Source organism: Apostichopus japonicus, chromosome 19, assembly GCF_037975245.1.
Source record: "Apostichopus japonicus isolate 1M-3 chromosome 19, ASM3797524v1, whole genome shotgun sequence".
Lineage (NCBI taxonomy): Eukaryota > Metazoa > Echinodermata > Holothuroidea > Aspidochirotida > Stichopodidae > Apostichopus > Apostichopus japonicus.
In genome coordinates, this window is record NC_092579.1 from 11,794,582 (window position 1) to 11,815,622 (window position 21,041).

At 36.7% G+C, this 21,041-nt stretch overlaps 1 protein-coding gene across 7 annotated transcripts in view; it reads right to left on the reverse strand.

Moving 5' to 3' along the window:
- The window catches only part of LOC139959624 (RNA binding protein fox-1 homolog 2-like), a 226,523-nt gene that overhangs the window by 123,481 nt on the left and 82,001 nt on the right, over positions 1-21,041 (reverse strand). Inside the window, exon 1 of one of the 7 annotated variants that reach the window (XM_071957404.1) lies at positions 3,708-3,732. The exons of the other annotated variants lie outside the window; for them this stretch is intronic. The gene's annotated coding sequence lies outside the window, so the exon portion shown is untranslated. Of the gene's footprint in view, positions 1-3,707; positions 3,733-21,041 lie in introns of those variants that run through there. 7 annotated transcript variants of the gene reach the window in all.

The following is a 21,041-nucleotide window of genomic DNA, read 5'->3' on the forward strand; positions in this document are numbered from 1 at the left end:
TCTTGGACGATCAAGATATCTTTGGTCTAGAAATAATCATATTTGCATAAATTATGCCTTTTTTTCTTTTGATCAAATTTTATGATCTGATATCATTATTACCTTTGAGTTCATTTTTGTTTTTCACTTCATCACTTATATTTCAATATTTTGCTAGATCTTTGTAGGTACTTTATAAATAGAACATATAAATGGTATGAGTAAAGATTAGTATACTTATTACATGATGAAACATAAATGTACACATATGGTTGATTATAGTAACATTTTATGATCTCTCACATGTTCCAGACATAGCAATTCCTTTACGGATAGATCCCTGGTTTCGTCTGTCTCTAATTTCCTCTCTTTGCTGCTACCCGATTCATCCCAATCTATTCAAGGGTCTTTTACTGACCAACATCCATACATCATGGAGTAAGTTCCATGCATTTTACATCAAACATGACATTCAAAGAGCATCGCTATGAAACGTGAATCACAAGAAGCTTAATTGTCAGCTCACCCAGAGCTTCAGTTTAATTAGTCGTATCACGCCACTAAAACAAATCGTAAACCTCCGTCAAAAGACAGAAAGAAAATGCCAAGGACCTCAGGGAATGTTTGTTAGAATCGGACCCATTATAGTCTATTTTACGAATAACATTTCAATAAATTAACTCTGTTATCCCTTATCACGAAAGGTAGTGGATAAGATCGTCTGAACTAATGACGTCCACCATAAATGCTACGTCTGATAGAAAATACCAAGTGGAGTGAAATGTCCTTCAAATCAGCCAGTTTACATGTTATCCAAGCGATCATTCATGAGGACTAAAACTTTAAACTCCTCAGCAATTTGAGGAGTTCAAATTTTCAACAAAATGCATCCATCATTCATCCAGAATAATCACCAGGCCCCTCAAGTTTTCTCCTCATCTTTTTGCCTTCACTTCATCTATTACTGCTCCATCACATTTTCGACCTTTTTTTTTTTCATTTTCTGCTTTAAGATCCTACCAAAGTAGTAGTTTCCATCATAATTTCTTCCTCTTCCAAACCTACCATGCAACTCGCCTTCTTTACCTATCCCTCCCTCCCTCCCTCCCTACATTCAATTATTTTAATTTTATTATATCATTCTCCATAAAATTTAAGAAATCTACATTTTCAGAAGCATTTCTCTTATACCCCCAATCTGTCCAACAAATCCATATCTTCCATGAACAATTCCTATTTATTTATTATTTATTTATTTATTATTCTTTACAGTTTCCTTCTCTCATGTTCTCTTTACCACCTTGCCATCAATTGTTCTAGATCTCCACTTCCCCCCCCTCTCACCCCCTCTCACCCCCTCCCGGTCCCTTTCCAATATCTGTCTCGCAAAAATGCAAATCTCTCCCGCCAAAATATCGTACATATCAACTACCTCTTAACAATGGAGGAAAGGCCAACTCCCAATTACTCAAAATGCAGTGAAAACATAAATCATTAGAAGGAGAAAATGAGCACTGCCCCAATCGTAATGTAACTTCCTTTGTGTTTAGGATACTCTCAATTAAACCTAATGGGACTAGTATACTAGTCTATACATGTAGGCTATCAATTCAATTGTGGTCACACACAAACTACACTGATGATAACAGCTCTGGTGCAACCTTGTCCTTTAAAGATGAATTTAAATTAAAAGTTTTTCATCAAATTTCTGATAAAACCCCAAAGCATCATATATGTGGAATATACTGACATCTTTGGATAAGAGCTATAGTGATATGAAGTGTTATGGAGACCCAGGGTATTTGACCAATAATCTGGAACAAGGATATTAGGAACATCTGAATTAACCTTTGAAGGTCACGCTTGTTCTATTTTCTTCCAGCATCTAATTACATGTGGTTTCAATCAGATTCTATAGGTCTGTTATATCATGGAGCTATAATCTTTTTATAGCTCCATGGTTATATATAAGGGATGAAAAAAGTCCGGCACAGAAAATGTACTAGTATTAGTATTAAAGAAAGGATACATTTAAACTGTATTGTGGTATTGACTTGTACTGTCTTGTTTAATATAATTTCCTGTCCCCCTCTCTGGTAACATTCCTGCTGATATGGTGCAAATTTCATCAAAGCATTGAAAACGATTGAAGGGTATTGTTATCTAAGCACCGGAACAATTATAATTTTGAAGAAACGTCATGCACCCATGGTAGGGCATGGGTATTAACAGCAAAGGTTTATGCACCGATAGACTCCCAGCAGCCCCATTCCCCTTACATTTGGGCACCGTGTCCAACAGTGATCATGGTAGGGTAAGTTTTAAAGGATTAGCTCATGCTTGCTCTAAATCCTTCTTGCTAGTACAACATTCCCAGCAGGATGATATCGAGACTGGAATGAAGGGAGGGGATAACACTGTACTATGGTCAGGGCTCCAGTGTATTTTCATGGAAGTAGAGTTATCATGGTAAACATAATTCGATCACTATTTTAAGTGATAGCTCTGAGATATATGATCAAAATTCCTTATAATAATAATGATAATAATCAGCAGTTATTTTTACGAAGCTTAAGCAACCACAAATGTGGGAGAAACCGGCAAGGGCTTATGGATTACAACTTACACGTCGGGTGGCATCCGATTAAACATTTTAACTCAAATTTGGAATCCTATCAATTTAGAAAGTCATTTCAGATGCGAAAACGGTAGATTGGTCTTGGATGTAAACCCACCTTACTATGACCCTGCGGGGTATCGAACCCAGAACCTCCCAATTGCTAAGCCTATATCGAATAACCAAAAACAAAATTAAGGTTATCTACCTTCCAAGAGAAAAATGTCAAGGTTATCTACACTTCTTTCATAGCAACATTGGAAACAAAAATCTGATGTTTTTGTGACATTATGATAAACACATACAAAATTACTACTCAAAAACCATCTCTGAATCATATCTTATTATGGTGAGAATTTTGGAAGAAAGCGTGACTGAACTTTAGCGCATAATGACTATTACATCAAGTAGACAGCTTTGTCCTTTTGTAGTACGTGAGGAGAAAGTTACGACAAGATATGATGTAATTAAAGTGATATAAATTAAACATGGAAATTGACAAATCACAGTTTCTTGTGATGAATTCTCTGCAATAATTGTGTCACAAAATAACAATACATATGAAACAAATATGTTTTCCTAAAATTATAAAAAAAGATAACGCATCAAGATTAATTAAGGTTCTAAAAACAATGCAGTCACTTTAACCATTTTGAGTCCCAAATAGTTCCCAAACACTGAGCATGATGAAAATACAGAAATAAATTTGACAACGCAATGAAAAAATATCACTTGGAAGTAATGCAATGTTCTGTGGACTGGAAAAAAAAGTTTAATTGAGATTGACCAATAACAATCCTTCTAGCATATTTGAGAATACTATCTTTATTTGAAACAGCAGATCCCTGTAAGATAAATTCGTCAATCGAAGGTTCCTTTCTCAGCATTTTTCTATTTAAATAATGCAATAATGGTAAAGCTGCCCTCTCCCTGAGCTCCTTCACCTCCAATACACTCAATGATCCCATGATAGGCTACTGTAACAGCATACATAAATATAAATGCAAGAGTCTGTTATTTAAATTCCCTTTTCAGGGGAATAGATTAAAACATAAATAAGAATAATGAAAAACAATGCAAAGTGAAACAAGGAAACTTTTAAAATAGATACCTCTCAGTTGACGAGTAATACCTGGCTGATGTAGCAAATTAAAATAATTGAATGTTTTAATCCTATAGAAGAGTATAGAGTAACAAAGTATAAATGTAACTCCTGTAGGTTAATGAGTCCAGCTAGTGCTCTCTCTGCCAATAAGCAACACTACTAATATCAAAGACTAGTCCTACACCTCTCACTCTTCAAAACCTTGTTCAATTACCCTTCTCCTTAGTACAGGGATTCACAGTTTCCTGTTTAACTTTCCTTCTTCCCCCCTTTAATTTAACTTCCTATCTATAAACCTAAAGAACCCAAAACCAAGAACCTTCAAATATATAATTGGATAATTGGCAACGACAGAGGCAGGAGATGGATGCGTAAGTTCCTGGATGGTCGGCGTTTCTGCTTCCATGGACTTGCATGGTGTACATTCCTGGATGGTTGGCGTTTCTGCTTCCATGGACTTGCGTGGTGTACATATCTGCATGGTTGGCATTTGTACTAACATGGACTTGCGTTGTGTACATTTCCTGGATGGTTGGCATTTCTGCTTCCATGGACTTGCCTTGTGTACATATCTGGATGATTGGCGTTTCTGATACCATGGACTTGCATGGTGTACATTTCCTGGATGGTTGGCGTTCCTGCTACCTTGGACTAGCGTTGTGTACATTTCCTGGATGGTCGGCGGTTCTGCTACCACGGACTTGGGTTGTGTACATATCTGAATGGTTGGTGTTTGTACTACCATGGACTTGGGTTGTGTACATTTCCTGGATGGTTGGCGGTTCTGCTACCATGGACTTGGGTTGTGTACATATCTGAATGGTTGGTGTTTGTGCTACCATGGACTTGTGTTGTGTACATTACTGGATGGTTGGCATTAGTACTACCATGGACTTGCGTTGTGTACATTTCCTGGATGGTTGGCATTTGTGCTACCATGGACTTGGGTTGTGTACATTTCTAAATGGTTGGCATTTCTGCTACCATGGACTTGGGTTGTGTACATTTCCTGGATGGTTGGCATTTCTGCTTCTATGGACTTGGGTTGTGTACATTTCTAAGTGGGTGGCATTTCTGCTACCATGGACTGGGGTTGTGTACATTTCCTGGATGGTTGGCATTTCTGCTACCATGGACTGGGGTTGTGTACATTTCTTGGATGGTTGGCATTTCTGATACCATGGACTTGGGGTGTACATTTCCTGGATGGTTGGCATTTCTGCTACCTTGGACTAGGGTTGTGTACATTTCTGGATGGTTGGCATTTCTACAACAATGGACTTGCACATTTCAAACACTTACAGGAAGATGCTTTTAGGTGGGAAATGGGTTTGTCAAAGCAGTTTACCATTGGTGACCATTACATTAATTAAGTGGATAATTGATCAGACATATACGATCATTTCAATTAATCTAATAATTTTTTGCTGTTTTGGGACCTATTCTTGGCCATCTTGATTTACTTTACTTGGTTCCTATCTGTGGTATCCCATCACAATGCACCCCTTCAATCCTCGCACAGCCAATCGTTTACCTTACAATGTTTTAAAGACTTACTAAAAACCTGAAGTGAGATAAAACATGATTGGATGCTAACAAAAAAAACATGTATGGGTGACCTACGTAGAATACTCACATGGTATCCATCCCCTCCACCCCCCCCCCCCCCCACCTCCCAAACCATATTCAACATTTGTTCAAAATCATGCCAGCTGACAAAATTGCATACTGTGACATAAGGTAAAACATCACCACTGAATCCTGTTTTCAATGGTTTTAAACCTTTTCTCTGTCCCTTTATACCTTTTGTTCTTTTTTTTTATCAATTCTTTCCAGCCACCAGAAAAATCCCTCAGCCATTAGAATGCAGCAAGTATCTTAATGACTTTCAAAACCAATTCAATGGGAGACCCAAACAAACTTTCAGTACAATGAGAGCGTGGTGGCCAATTGGCTAAGGCGTGGGACTCGTGATCCAAGGATTGCTGGTTCGATTCCTGCCTAGTTCATTATGTTGTGTCCTTGGGCAAGATGCTTTATCTCACTTGCCTCTCTCCACCCAGGGGTTCAATGGGTACCTGTGAAGTAACTTGTCATTGGGCGCAGTATATAACTGCTGCCGACTTGAGGGATTGTCTCTGGGACAGGTTATCATTGACCAGGGGTAATATAACGTCTGGAAGGCGCTTTGAGACCTATCGCTGGTGTACAGCGCTATATAAAAATCAGATATAATTAAATATTATTAATATGTCAGTTTAGTTATTGTTAATGATACCCTAAATGGAAGCTTTGTTCCCTTGTACCCTGTCTTAGCTTTATAGAACAAACAATCTGTTAGCTTTCATCACCATATGTTTACAATTAAAATGAGTATATGCCACATACTAACACAAAACCCATGGCCATATATGCTTACTGACATACCCAAGATGTGATTGGATTATTTTCTACATCAATGTGCCTGTTCCTCCTACTTCAACTTGCATTAAATAATAAAAATGAAAAACAACTGTAAATTTCAATTAATGTAAACCCTAAATATATTTTAATATAATAAAAAACTTGTCCTTGAACGTTACAGCAGCCACATTTACTCGGGGATTTGTAAGCCATCGATCCTTCTCATTCATGCATAAAATTCCACTTATCTAAATAAACTATCACAAAACAATCAATATCTTGTGTTTGCACAGTTGATGGCATATCAATAAAAATCTCTAAGTCATTTCTCAATTTTATGCACAGCTGTTTGAAATTTTTATCAAAAAGGAAATATTGATCCCTTTTTAGGCTCATGGTCATTGTAATGCACACCTGAGAATTATTATGGATCAATTGAAAAGTGCAGTAATTTCTATAGGAGCTATTTATACATAGCGCCCTCTCTTAAGTCAGCATGGCAGAATAGACTTACAGCAGGAGATTATTCACTTGTCATTTTTCCACTTGAATGATTAATTATTCATACTTGTGTTAATAAGAAGTGGGATTTTCCTTGGAAATAATTCAAGCTCTTGTTAAAAATGGCAGTCTTCCTGATATCAAAAACAAACCTACAGGATTATACCAACTTTTTACCGAATAGATGGGGCCTTCTAAGCAGCTGCCCCGTTCAGGTATTGTTGGGATGGTGTATTCTAAGCAGCTGCCCTGCTCAGGTGTTGTTGAGATGGGACCCCAACATTATATCGGATAATTAACCAAAAGTTCTATGGGTTCTTTTTTTCATCAGTAACATGACAACCAAAGTCATCTATTGCTATTGGGTGCTCAAATCTGAAAACAAGGTGTTATTTTCACATCTGTAATACCGTATAACATTTGCTATGAAGCATTCATAGACCAATTTGATAGATATAACAAAATCAAGGTCCTCCAAGCATCCAGACACTTCATCTGAGCGGTCGAGGAGGGCGATGGACCTAAAGTGGCTGACACTGTTGCATAAGATCAAAGCTAGAATGTGCTTCATCAGTATAGCTTAAATAATCATAATAATCATAATAATAATAATAAATGAGACTTATATAGCACCAAATCAGTAGACAAAAGTCACTGCTCAAGGAGCTTTACAAAGAAAGCAAATTAATTTACAAAAGAACAAGTGAAAAAATGGGTCTTCAGTAAACTTTTGATAGTAGAAAGTTTAGAGCATGTTCGAATGTGATCTGGTAACTTGTTCCATAGATTTGAGCCAGAGTATTCAAAGCTTCAGTTAGATACAGTTTGTTGGAGGAACAAAGTAAACTTTATAGGCATGTAACTGTGGTACTCAGAATGACAACAGCTATGTGAAAAACAGCTATATGCCAAATTAGGAATGTTCTCCTCTTTTTACCCTATTCTAATCAATCTTTTAAATATTTCTGTCAACTCTGTCACTATTAATTCATTAATTATTCAAGTCATACGTGACACTAGGTAGTGTTTATAAACATTCACCTCTATATGTGTGCCCCCCAGATTTAATAAAATGGAAAAAATAATCATATACTTAATGAAAAAAGAGCAGTATTGCTTTCTCGTCATGCAAACATTAACTTCTCCAGCTCGCAGTGATCACATTTTTCAATTTTTTTTTGTTGACCGAGATTTGTAAACCCTTGATGATAAATAGAATTTTTAGTAGTTTAACAAATATATCCCAAAGAAACCAAATATTTAAAATGTTACAAATCATGAAAAAAAAAATTAATAAAGAAATAAAGTAAAAATCTCATAAGTCTTCCTCGATCTACAACCTTACTCCCCAAAATTCCTGTTTGTTTTCACAATTTCTAAGATTATTCATGACCAATGAAGCCATCTTTAAAGCAGATTCCTTCATTTCCAAGGGGCAAGTTGCGGGGTAAGATGACTGCAAATAGCCTTTGAGCCATCGATTAATCTCTAGTTACAAGTGTGCATATATGCAGTCTCACACTTCTTCGTGCCCCTAGGGTGGTCTTCGAACATCTTCGCTGAAAATGCGCTGACAAACGTTCTCCGTTGGACTTCCTTGCTGACGCGACGTTCATCGTCGTCGACTCAGCTCTGACATATTTGTCAAGAGTTCAACTTGCGGACAATTAAAGCAGATTATATGTTGCTATAAACTGTTTGGTGATCGAAACTTTGTGTCTTTTTGAAAATTGAATGACCAGCAGGGCAAATGGGTATTAATTGGTTTTCACATCTACTTTCAGGAGAATATGGAAATATAACCCTGCAGATGAAAGCTTAACTGGTGGGTGTTTTCATCACAAGTATCCTCAAATAAGTTTACTAAATGACTGATAATACCAAGGAACCATTTCATGACAATTAGTTATGCAGTAACGGCCCAAGGAAGTGTAAGCACTGGGCAATCATTTTCCTATTAAAATGCAATATTAGTTCTGACAAATTTTTTCAAATGACTTTTGTGGACATTTTGACCATTCTAAAATATCGTTTGTATACTTTTCAACTTTATTTTGTAGAATCAAGAAGCTTTTAATATTCTTATTTGGTACTTGAATATGTAAGGGAAACAAATGAGCAACACTTAACTATACAGTTGGGTGGTAATGAACTAGACTGATGGTCCATATCCTATTGGTCACGACCCAATGTCTGGGTCACGAGGGTTTTGGATGGGTTGCGAGAATGTGTCATAAGTCACGAAGAAGGATTAACTTTTCTGTGGACTTTACCGTTCTTCAACATAAAACTTACAAAGTAAACTGTGCAACACGGGAATGACATCAAGCATTTGTTTGCACTACAAACATTATAAACTGTTTACCAATCTCTCAAGGCAAGATCAACGAAGTTGTGGCAAGGCCATTATCACGCTAGCAACAATATTCCATTGGCATTATAATAATAAACTTGGCCATGGGGAAGGGGGGGGCAGGGTGAATGAAGATTGATGGGTCAGCGCCTAATGAAAAAACTTTTGACTGGCTTGTGGAGTGGCCTAAGAAGGTTAATTGCAGACTGCAGTAGTCTTTCAGTGAAAAAGAAAAGGATGGATAATTTTAAGGATGAAACCTTTAGATACTTATTTTGACTGTTCTACAGTATACCTGCTGCCAGGTATCCATGCACATCTGAAAATATGTCTCAATTTATATTACAACCAACTAACCCAAAAAATGCAAGAGTCACATATTTACTGGCTCTGTTTGCATTTTGCGAAGCAAATATCAATTGACCAATAAGGTATATGCCTATATATTGTAACGCTGTTACTGTAAAGTTGTGGAGCAATGGGAGTTCTGTGTGGATGGTGTGGAACCATTGTGGTAGTTAAAATCCCCTTGGAATTATATGTGTAATCTCTCCTGGCATTAAGTAAACCAGTTGTAATTGTTGGTAGATTATGGCTTTTGGGGCTGCTCCTATGGATCGGCATATGGTATCAGGCTTATCCTGGGATTGTGATGTAACACATGTGTAATTTTCTAGGGATACTCATGTGATCACATTCATCTCTTTAAAGGAGTACAATTGTTTTGGAATGGTACTGAAGGAAAGCACTGTAGTATTTGTGTATTATGTCTTAAGCTAAGTTGTAGGGTAAAGTTCATCATTTGTATACATGTGGTATTTCCATGTATTGTTAAGGGATTTATATAAAATTCATTACCTGGTAGGGACAGGACAGTCTACTCTGGTTGCTGTTGGAAGAAACATTTTTGATGGTAGGCTTCAGGGCCACGTAGCCTCAAGTTTGTACAACACATCCAGTACAACACACTTAACCATACTCTAAGAAGTTTTCTTTTCAATATATCGCTGTTAAAAATACCATCACCTCTCTGGATTTATGTTGTGTACATCTTCATTCTCTGGCCAATTACAAAAGAAAAATACAAATGAGAAAGAAAAAGGGAAAACAGCAAAACTATGGCAATTTCAACTTTACAAATTAATCTATATAATTAAAATGTCAAAGAGAACAATTAATGCCAGTTAATAGGGACAAATACAGAAGGTTCTAAAAATGAAATGCTTCCTTTTGATTTCATTCAGTCTCTATTCTTCTTTCTTTCTTTTTGCTTTCATTCCTTTTAACTTCAAAATCTGAGCAATTAAAGGTTCCTACTGGAATGGATTTGACCCAAGGTCAAAAGCCCTGCACATTTAGTCAGTGGTAACCCCTTGAAACCATTTCCTTGCTGTGGGGCAACCACAGTCAGTATAGCCAGAGTAGCCTTGTGTACTGTGTAGGGATCACAACCAAATTTTATTTCATACATTTAGGGAGTATTTATTTACTTTTTGTTTGTTTGTGTTTGTTTGTATTAAAGAATGCTCACTCTTATCCTGGCAGCAGACTTCACCATCGTACATACTTTAGTAAATTACGAATCACACAATGTTATGTAATATTAGCAGTGGATAAACCAGGATGGCATCCAAGGTCTTCGTTCTCTTTGGAATGACATGTTACAAGCAGAATGCCTCAAAATGTTCTAAAGTCATTGTCCTATGTTGAAAGAGGAAATCCAGAGATATACAAAGAAACACAGTGGACAGGAACATTCAATAACACTTGTGTGATCTTCACTTCCTCACGTAGATCACAGATTTGACAATTAGTGGATATCTTCCACGCCAATAGTATCAAAGTTGTGACTGGAATATGCAACACTACCTCATATAGCTCTCTCTTCTACCCTTTCCCCTTTCCCTTCCCCTTTCCCTATGCATCCCCTTCCCTCCATTCCCCCCTCTGAAACTTTGTTTTTCCCTCTGTGGTTAAATCTTGACTTAAAATTGCAATCTGGAAAATAATCTTATTTGAGTACTTTTATACATACACAGAGGACAATAATGCATCAAGTTATGAATTACGAATATAGTGGCCTTTGCTATACAGTCTGTACCGTGAAAAGAACCTGTTGTAGTGTTGTGCTATAGTGGCCAATGTATGCTATAGTGGCCAATTTTACCTAAATGAAATCTGCTATATGAATTCTCACTGCATTCAATATTTGATCTCAATGTGTTTATAATCTTTGCAATACACATCAAGATCAATATCCTTTGTTAGGATCATCATATCCAAGCAAACACATTGTTGGAAAAGGAGCTTAAAAAAAAATTTAAAAAAAATTAAAACAATTTTGGAGGAGAAGGATGCATGGAAACCTTCAGAATGATTAAGAAGAACTACATTAAAGGTTTACAAAACTGGCTTATATTGCTGAAAAATTCCATTTTACTTTGTGTACATTTTCACAATGACAATGAAATATTTAGTTTTCAAAAGCCACAAAAGCTACTTAAAAGGAATTTTTATTTAATCTTAGCTGCGCTTGGAGTACAAAAGATGCATTTTTATGGAGCATCATTATCCAAAGTGAAGAAATCTGTAAATAAAATGTATGAATCCATCTCTCACTTATCCTGCCTTCTTTCAGTTGTACAAGAGTTACAATAATATAGAGGCAGACCAGTTCGTCAAGATTCTATTTAACATATTAAGATATGATGGTAAACTCTTTGAGATCATATACCCTCTAACCAGGGTTGTCACCACGCCGGGCGGCGCCGGGCGGTGCTACCCAGCTCTCAAAATTTCCGCCCGGTACTCAAGGTCAATTTCAGCCTTACCGCCCGGCACAAATTAGCCTACAGTACCGCCAATAAGTAACTTGGTAAAGATTAGCGCGATTCAGTGCAAAACGCAGCTTAACTGTAATTAACCCCGCTCCAAATAAAGGAACGCTACTTTCCCCGCAAAAAAAAACATGTCGAGACAAGACTCGGTGCATTGGATACTGTTCGCTGTTTAGCTATGTAGAGACGTTCCACTGCCAATCGTTTCTTGGCGATTTGCCAAGTTTAACTAAGAACAAGTGTTTCACGCACATTGTAAGAATGTTGTACAGTACTGTAGCATGCAAAACATCAGACGACAGTCTGCTGTACCAATGATTTCCCGCGTACAGGTAAAATGTGAATTCCTTTTTTTGGGATTTAATGGTCATGCATACTAAATGAGAACAATGTGCATATGGAACAATAACACTGGGGTGAGTGATGAGGGGCTCTAAATACAAAAAATACAAAAAAAGATCCCAGGAAAATTCAGTGATCCACATGAAAAAACAAAGGTATCTCATGAGTATTTTGAGGATCAAAACCATTTCTAAATGCCACCAATTTGCATGTAGGCACCATCAGGGTTTGAAAATTTTATACCCCTCCCCCAGGACGCGGATCACTGTCACAAATTACCCGGCTCTAAAAATGGTCTGGTGACAACCCTGCCTCTAACTGATTTTTTTTCAAAAATATGACGATAATAGACGGATAGATTTTTACATCCTCATACAAATGATGGGGACCTGTTCAGTATCATGCTGTTTACAAATGTTCAGGCTTCGGAAGTGACATCCTTGACGTAAGCCCCTCGACTACAATCTCACACTCATCTGAATGAGCTCTCTGACATTTTTAACATCGTGTAACCCTAAACCACTTTCTACTAGCAATGTTTTAAGCCCTGCGTGGTCGTGTTAAAGACCTCTCAGGATAAGGAGAAGTTCACCTTGGAGCAAAATCTCTAACGTATTTTAAGCCTCCTTTCCTGGAGGTAGGAAGGACGTTATATCTGCAATTGATTATTGATTGCCGACGACAACAGAACAATTTTGCTCCGAGAATTCATAGTTGATCTTCCGGTGAAATGAGCGAGCCTCATGTTCCCTGTCAGTTTAAAGAGAAACGAGAAGAGATCAAACTCGAATTCACTGAGACGAACAGGTTCACAATCTCTACTAGCTTCCGTCTGCGATACCCATAGCTCTACGCTCTACCAAAACATTGAAATGTAGTAATTAATGTTAGGATTGCCCGTACATACATGTACATACATATCAAGTGTCATCATGATGGATATCACGGGCCAACACGTACTCCTGACACATCGTATCCATAACAGCGTAAAATTCAATCTCAGGACGGAACTGGAATGTTGTTTTATCATGTTTACATGCGATGTTCACATACCTCATTGGATTCAAACAGATTTAAAAGAAAAACAAGCCCAAATAAAACAGACCCATATGTTCACTGACATGATTTAACCTTTCTACTCATTAATATAACTCTTATTATAACATCGGTAAACATGAAACCGAATATTAAAATAACTACAGCAGCGATTCTCAGATAGAACCCTGATGTAATTAGGCTAATTAGTTTCAAGTTTAACGTCAAGATTGGACTATAATTCTTAGAATAATGTTGCTCAATAGTGAGGTAACCAATACTTATGGTTGAGTGTAAAGCCTGTTATGCTTGATGTGATCTTCAACATATTTAACTTTTAATGTTTGAACTTTAAAGACAGTAAATTCAACAGACCTGCTCTCATATAAATGAATCTAGTATGTGGTAGATTTTCAGCTTTCTCTACCCAAAACAGGTCCCATTCTTTGAGTGAGGGTTTTCAGTTCACGTCAAAAGTCATATAAACATGCAGCAGCGACTGCATACACAGAACATAAAAAAGTAATAAAAAGGGAATGGAGGCATCAAAACAATTCCAGATGAGACTATTAAACTCTGTCTTTATCATTTGTAATTTGTAAGAGAACCTCTGCGGATGGATAAGAAGTTAGCAAAAAGATTAAATTTATTTCCTCAAATTTGGTACAAATAGGAAATGAAAGTTCATTAATGTTGTTAATATTACATTCGATCTGTGAAAATACACAAAAAAAAGACAACCCTCCCCCTGCCCCCCCCCCCCCCATGACAACAAATTTGACATCACACCCGTTTGCTTCAAATTCACTTTTAGTGCAAAATATGTCGAACTTAAAATGTTGATAAGGCTTGAACACAAATTAGGATATATGTTTACTCTGCGAATGTGTGCTTCTTTCATCAGTCAAATAATAAATTCTTCTCTAGATTATCCTTTTAGTTAGTATAAAATCTTGCAGGGTATTTACAGAATTCATTTGAATGACAACATTTAAGCCTTACCAGATATTTCCTTTCCAGCTCCTGATATAATCTGCACACATTCAATTGCACAACCGGTATAGGAAAGCTTAAATGTACCTGACAATACCATCTGTAACTATAGTCACCACGACTTGCAGCAGAAAGGGGGGGGGGGGGGGGGTTAGGAGAAGGCAAAATCTTCAAAAGTGTTCAAATGATGCAATATTGACCTTACAGTTGGTTTGTGGGACACAAAATTTCCGTATGAGATTAATAATATATTTGCTAGCTAGGAGCAGCTAGTTTGACAGCCAAATAAAAACATGCTTGCGCCAGCTTGCACAAATCCTATATTAGATTGTCCAGTGCGTGCAGAAGATCGCAAAATAATGTAAGCATGGCACGCTTGTGCTAGCTCACACAAGTTTGCACTTGTTTGCATTTGTTCCAACTGCAAGCATGCGGTAAGCTTGCAATCGTCACAAGCTTGTTTCAACATGCAGCAGGGAAATGGTCAGCTTGCGCAATCAAATATTCGCAAGCTTGCGCAACTTTACTGCAAGCTTGCATGATCATCTATTGGCAAGCTTGTGCAACTATACTGCAAGCTTGTGCAATCATACTGCAAGCTTGCGCAATCATCCATTAGCAAGCTTGCGCAACTATGCTGCAAGCTCGCGCACACATGCGTCAGCTCAATTTGTTAGTCCACTGCAAGCATATTGCCATAGATTCAAGCTTGCAATTGTTCCAATTGCAAGCATGCTGCATGCTTGCAACCAGCATGATTCTGCAAGCTCCCTACAAGCATGCGGCAAGCTCGTCTTTTCTGTAAGGGCTACATGGGTTGTACTCGTTTATGTCACATTGTATAGGGAAACAACACATTATTAAAAAGTTCACAGGATTCCTGGGAGAAATAGGAAGAAGGTGAATAGTAGTAATAATAATCTGTGTTAAAAGATACAAACACTTGTCAGGTACTGTATATATTTATCATAAACTACATCTAGCATTTCGATTGCTATTACATCAGCAAATGAAATTGCTAATATTTCATATTGCATTTTTAATTGGCATGATGATGCATTCTGACAATTTTCCTTGTTAGTACAGGTAACCTGTGACAACATTGACTCAAAGTACAATAAAAACAACTTACATGTGGATCATTTTTAGCACATTTGTATAAAAACCCCAACATGATTTCAAGTGTTTTTTTCTCCTCCCTTTGAGTTTTAGCTTTTTTTTTCCTATCACCGCTGGTCATTTGTTTTTAGTATACACCACCTGATGCCCCTTCTACATATACAAGCTTCTCTATACCTACTGCCTCTACTGTAATAACACACAAGCCACGAACTTTCAATGCCGCTGCCTTAATTTCAGAGCCTCGTACTAAATCTGATAAAAACAGTAAACACACAAGGTAATGACACAATGACTATGACAACTATAAGTGATGCGAAACCATCCACGTACGGACAACCGATCCGCTGTTTGGTTATGATCATCTCACGGAAGATTATTTCCGACTCGGCGAGCAAATCGCACCCGGCCTCTTTCGCTCCGTTGACTTTTAGCTTTCCTCCTGACGAGCAGAAATATGACAACCAGAGTTCTGGCATGCAGTGAGAAGGTGATGTTAAGTTCTTCTTCTTCTGCTTCCTTGTTTTTTTCTTTTTTCATTTCTCAGGACGTATTCTCGAGTTCCTAAGACAACAATTGAGGAGCGGGATTAATCGAAGCGGGGACTACTTTAACTTCAACTGAGCAACAGGATTACGAGGATCAGTTCTCAGAACTGTAAAACATGTAGATAAGAATGGACATGTAATGAGCCTAACAGATGTATGGCCTGAGAGGCCATGATCTTATCAATCTTTGCAAAATTTCTGTCATTACAATACAGAATATTTCATTATTTGATTTTATCATCTTTGAAATAAATTTGATTCTTAGAGAATACTACGTACTTAAAGCTGATCACTAAAGCCAAATCTGGTTTTAACTTTGTCCATACTAACTGAATTTCTATAATCATCCAAAACAACCCACCCAATTAAGATACTAGGCCTGTGGGCATTTGGATTCATAGGTCATAAGTGGGTCATTTATTGAACAGAGGAATTACAGATGGATGAAACATTGTTGTCTTATAGCATTACCATCTCCTTCCCACCTTCACACCCCAACCTTTAAGCAGGTATTTCATCTCCCATCTCTTTCTTTAAGTAGGCATTTCATCCCCCACCTCCTTCTTTAAGAAGGCATTTAAGCCTCCACCTTCTTCTTTAAAAGTAGGCATTTCAGAGTTGGTTAATCCCATTTCATCTTCAGGATGTTTCAAAGACAGGTCAAACCTAAGATGCTGAGGGAGTATGGGAGAAGCTCTTCTGTGCTATTTCACACAATATAGCCTCACTGCTTGATCTACCTGGATAATCTCTATTGTTCGATATTGATTCAGACTCAAGTAGAGGATTTTGCACTGGCTTCTGCTTTTGTTTCTTGTGTAAAAGTAAGTTGGCCTGATGTTTTGATCCTAGCAGGATCTTCTTCAAAGGCTAAATGACAAGTGGTTGTTTGCTTTGTTTCTTGACAGAGTGCCTAAATAACAGGTCTATCAAAATCTTTCTGAAACTCTGTGGGTAATCTTTGACAACAATAGGTGATCCTCCAACAATAGATATAAAGAATGAAGAATGTTTAGAAGTGATAATAGCTAACAACCTGTAGGCTTTTGAAAAAAACAAACTTGAAAGTAAAATCTGCTATATTAGTATTTTCTTGGGTGAGCTGACAATTAATTTTGTAGTCTTTTTATGAAAATGTCCTTAAATATGTAAATGGGAAAGTTCTGATAGGAAAACTATTATGACACAAACTACAAGAGTTGCTTCAAATTGTTTTCAGAGTAGTGTGCTGTGACAATTCTCACTCATATGGTTAGATCCATCTATATCTTGGAACGTGAGTAGTATTCCAAGATTAGTCGAGGGGTAACTTTAAAGTTAATTTGATGTCCAAAACATAGAGGGTGTCAGAACTTCTGTAACATGTCTGTGATTATTATAAAAACAGATATCCCATGCATAATATTGATTATTGTAACTTGATTATACACTGTCCTTGCTATCAACTGACAAAGATACTTCTCCCTTCTTCGAAAATAACTAGCAAATTCTATAAACATCATTTCCTCCTTAAAATATCTTTGCAATTCCATATAATATTTTCCCATCAAAAAACCATAATTTAACCATTCATAAACTAAGTCAAATTTACAGAACAAATTTTCACACCATTTGCAGATATTAAGACGGCTATTGCTACTGTATTACTCAAATATGATCTCTCTGTTGACACTACCACGAAAAGAGTTGTTTCTTATTTCAAATTATTCTGTTTTTTTCCCCTCCCCCCACCATAAATAATGATGATGATATATGTGCAATGCCTCGCTGTCTTACCCATGCAATAACATTAAACCTTATTTCAAAAATCAATTTCAGTGACGACTTTGGTCTCAAATTTCAGACCTGGCCCATAAAACTCAAGGCTAGAATATAAACTTCAACAAACATTGTCCTGTTTTTTTCCCCTTCCAATGCAAAGCTCTCTAGTTTGGCGCCCGATATTCCAAACGTTCTCTAGATAAATAACGACAGGATATATGTGGGTTGGTTGAATACCGTCTTTTTCATCCCCAGCAGCAAATGGATCATAAATCTTTCTTTCTTATATTTTTTTTGTTTTTTTTTTGCTTTTCACACATTAGTAGTTCAAAAACCTGAGGGAAAAATCATCAGTTTAAGTATACAAATCACTTGTTTTCTTCTAAAAACATTTCCGGTATCTCAATACTTAAAGCAGCAATTTGCGTAATTTTTGTGTCGGTAATCAATAATGGATAATGAATATGGGTGAAGTAAATGTGTGTTAAAAATTGTACTCATGATTCAGCCATTATGAAACTAGAAAAAAACAAATCTATCAATTCTGTCAGTGATGAACACATGACAAAGAGGAGACCGGTGCTAAAATTCTCTTATTACATGATTTTGTAAAACTTGGGTTACTTTAAAATTATGAAATTATTATGAATTTGTATTCTTATAAAGGAAGATGACATTTTTGACCAATAACCAATTTTAATATTTCAATTGCTTTTTCTGATAAACTAGTCACTTTGCTTACCAATAAGTATTTCATTCAATGTCTCCATGAGATATGATCAAACTTGAAAACAACCTCTTGCATTTTTCTGTACATTAATAAGCTAATAAAAAATTCAACGTGAACTTCAACTCTGACATATTTTATTACCAACAGATATATTCTTCTTTGTCTAAAAAGTACACAAGATCAGAGGAAGAGTGGGTGAAATTTTCGAAACATTCTCCAGTGTCTTGTGACCGCTAACTGAAATGTAAATTGGCATAGTCAGCTGTGTTTGAGTGTAGAGCCTCAGTAAGAATCAAACTCGAAAGGCTGTTTTAAACGATGAAATCAAAGTATTTTGTCATAAACAATCTCATCAAATCCCCAAAAATATTAAATTTTGATAAGTTAATGCTTCTCACTCGAGATATTCTGATCTAAAAGATGAATGATGGAGCTTTTTTCAAAGCTTATCAAAAACAAAGAAGTAAAAAATTGAATGGCCTGCATTCTAGTTATTGAAGATCAAAGGTTATGTTTCGTGTTGAATCATTACTGAATGACCAAAAGGGATCGACGGTCAATAGCGGGAAAACTTACATCAAATGTTAAAAGTTTGGACAGGCCAGCCATGTACAAGGGTTAAAATCTTAATACAGGAATCTTTCTCTATGGTTATGCTAAGAGTCTACAGTGGAAATGTACAATATAACTTTTTTCTTGTCTTATATCATTAGCATGCAACTTGGGGAGTTACACCTTGACTGTGGTGTTTTTTTGTGTATTTTTCTTTCCTGCTCTAAGCACTGATTCCAAAAATTGGCTCCCAATTTGACTCAGAGCTCTGGATTTAATACCAAGGGTAAATGCAACTATTAATGGAGATCAGAGATTTTTAATCCCAGAATAAATCAGGCATGGAAGATACACCTCTGAAACAAGGTTACGGCAATGTGTTCCCAATATCAAGGTCATTATTATGTTCAAGGATGGCTTAAAGCACATAGTTCATTTTGAAATGTTGCAGAAAGTTATTAACTCACTGCCATCAGTTCAGGTTGCATTTCTTTACCACTTTTACTTTCTTTTCAGAAATAACCCTTTAAGCATCCCATGCTCTTCTAATGACCATTTACGGTCAGTTAATCCTCATATACCGAGCACAAAACTTGACAGGAGGGGGAGCGAGAGGGAGAGGGGGAGATGGAGGGAGGGGGGAACATTGGAGACTTGATAGCCTCAGATGACATGTTTGCAATATAACAATTCCCTACTAATCTGGTGTGGAATGTTCCTTTGAAACATCAATCCCTCGATATCCTGCATCCCAACTACAAAAAGTAACACAATGTTAACAGCAGCGTTACATTGAGTAAATATCAAACTTGGTACAGTATTATATATTCATATAGCATTTGGATTGGTCGGGTGTGGCAGTATATTTTTCTCCCCTTGTTTCCTCTCATTCTATTTAGAATATTCCACTTTACAGCTTCAGGGTCACTCACAATACCTTACTAAAGAACAAATATTCTTCCATAATTTACACAGGGATATATTCATTGGTACATGCTGTTCAATAGACGCCATTCCTTCTTCTTTGGGGGGTTCAGTATGCGCATCAGAAATATTCTCACATACAGCTTCTACAGCAAGATTAATATTTCTGTATCTAAATATTTGTGTTTGTCTGTCTGTCTGTTAGTCTGTGTGCATCCATATTCTTCTCTTTGTCATGTTTTATTTGTGTATAATTTGATCATGAATATTTGAGAGAGACTGCCTAAATTTTTTCAAAGTGAGTCTAGAGTTTCTATCCCTCGGCAATCACTGTACGGAACATGATAAAAGCTTGCCCATTGGAATTATGATCTACAGTAACAGTCTAAAACTCTATAGAGCAATATCTATGTAGATTTTTTTACAAGGCTAGCGATATATATCGACCACAGACCCGAGGCTGACACGAGGCACACATTTACAATGCTGGATAGACTTGTATTGTACACTTTTATTCAATATCTAGCTACATACTTTAAGGTTAAGGTACCAAAATTGAAACAAAAAATGGCATCTGATGGGAGGTAAATTTAGAGGCATACCATTAAGGAAGTTTATACATATCAGTATAGTTAGCCCATATATTACAACAAGTAATATCTTAGCTTTCCTTCTGTAAGTCAAGTCTTTGACTATATAGAATGATATTCCACATTTTATACATTTTACATGGTACAAGATATATCATTTCTAGCCTCAATCTCAGAACAGTTTCCTTTCTTTCAAAAGCAAAAACCACCTTTCGTTTGAATTATGTTTAGACATTTCTGGCTAGATATTACTATTGTAGCTTAACTCTAAACTTTTCGCCAAATTTGATATTCCTGTCTCCCTCCAAAGAAAGAAGGAGGTTGATTCAGCTTACCTTCATTAATCATCTCAAATGTAGTTGTTAAATGCTGCCCCCAATTTCCTATTTAATTAAAGCGACATGTTGCCCATGGTTTCACACACCTTATCATGGCATAATTTAAAGGTATACCCTAACTAGGCATATAAATGCATTTCCCAGAATAGAAGAATACATCTTCCATGAATAACTGCAGTGAGCCCTACATTTGAATACTGAGGTGGAATCCATTATTCTCTATCATCACATGCATTCTCCCATCACTTTGTTAAAAAATACTGAACATAGCTGCTGGCATTGAGAAAAGTTCCTTCAAACTTTGGCCTTGGATC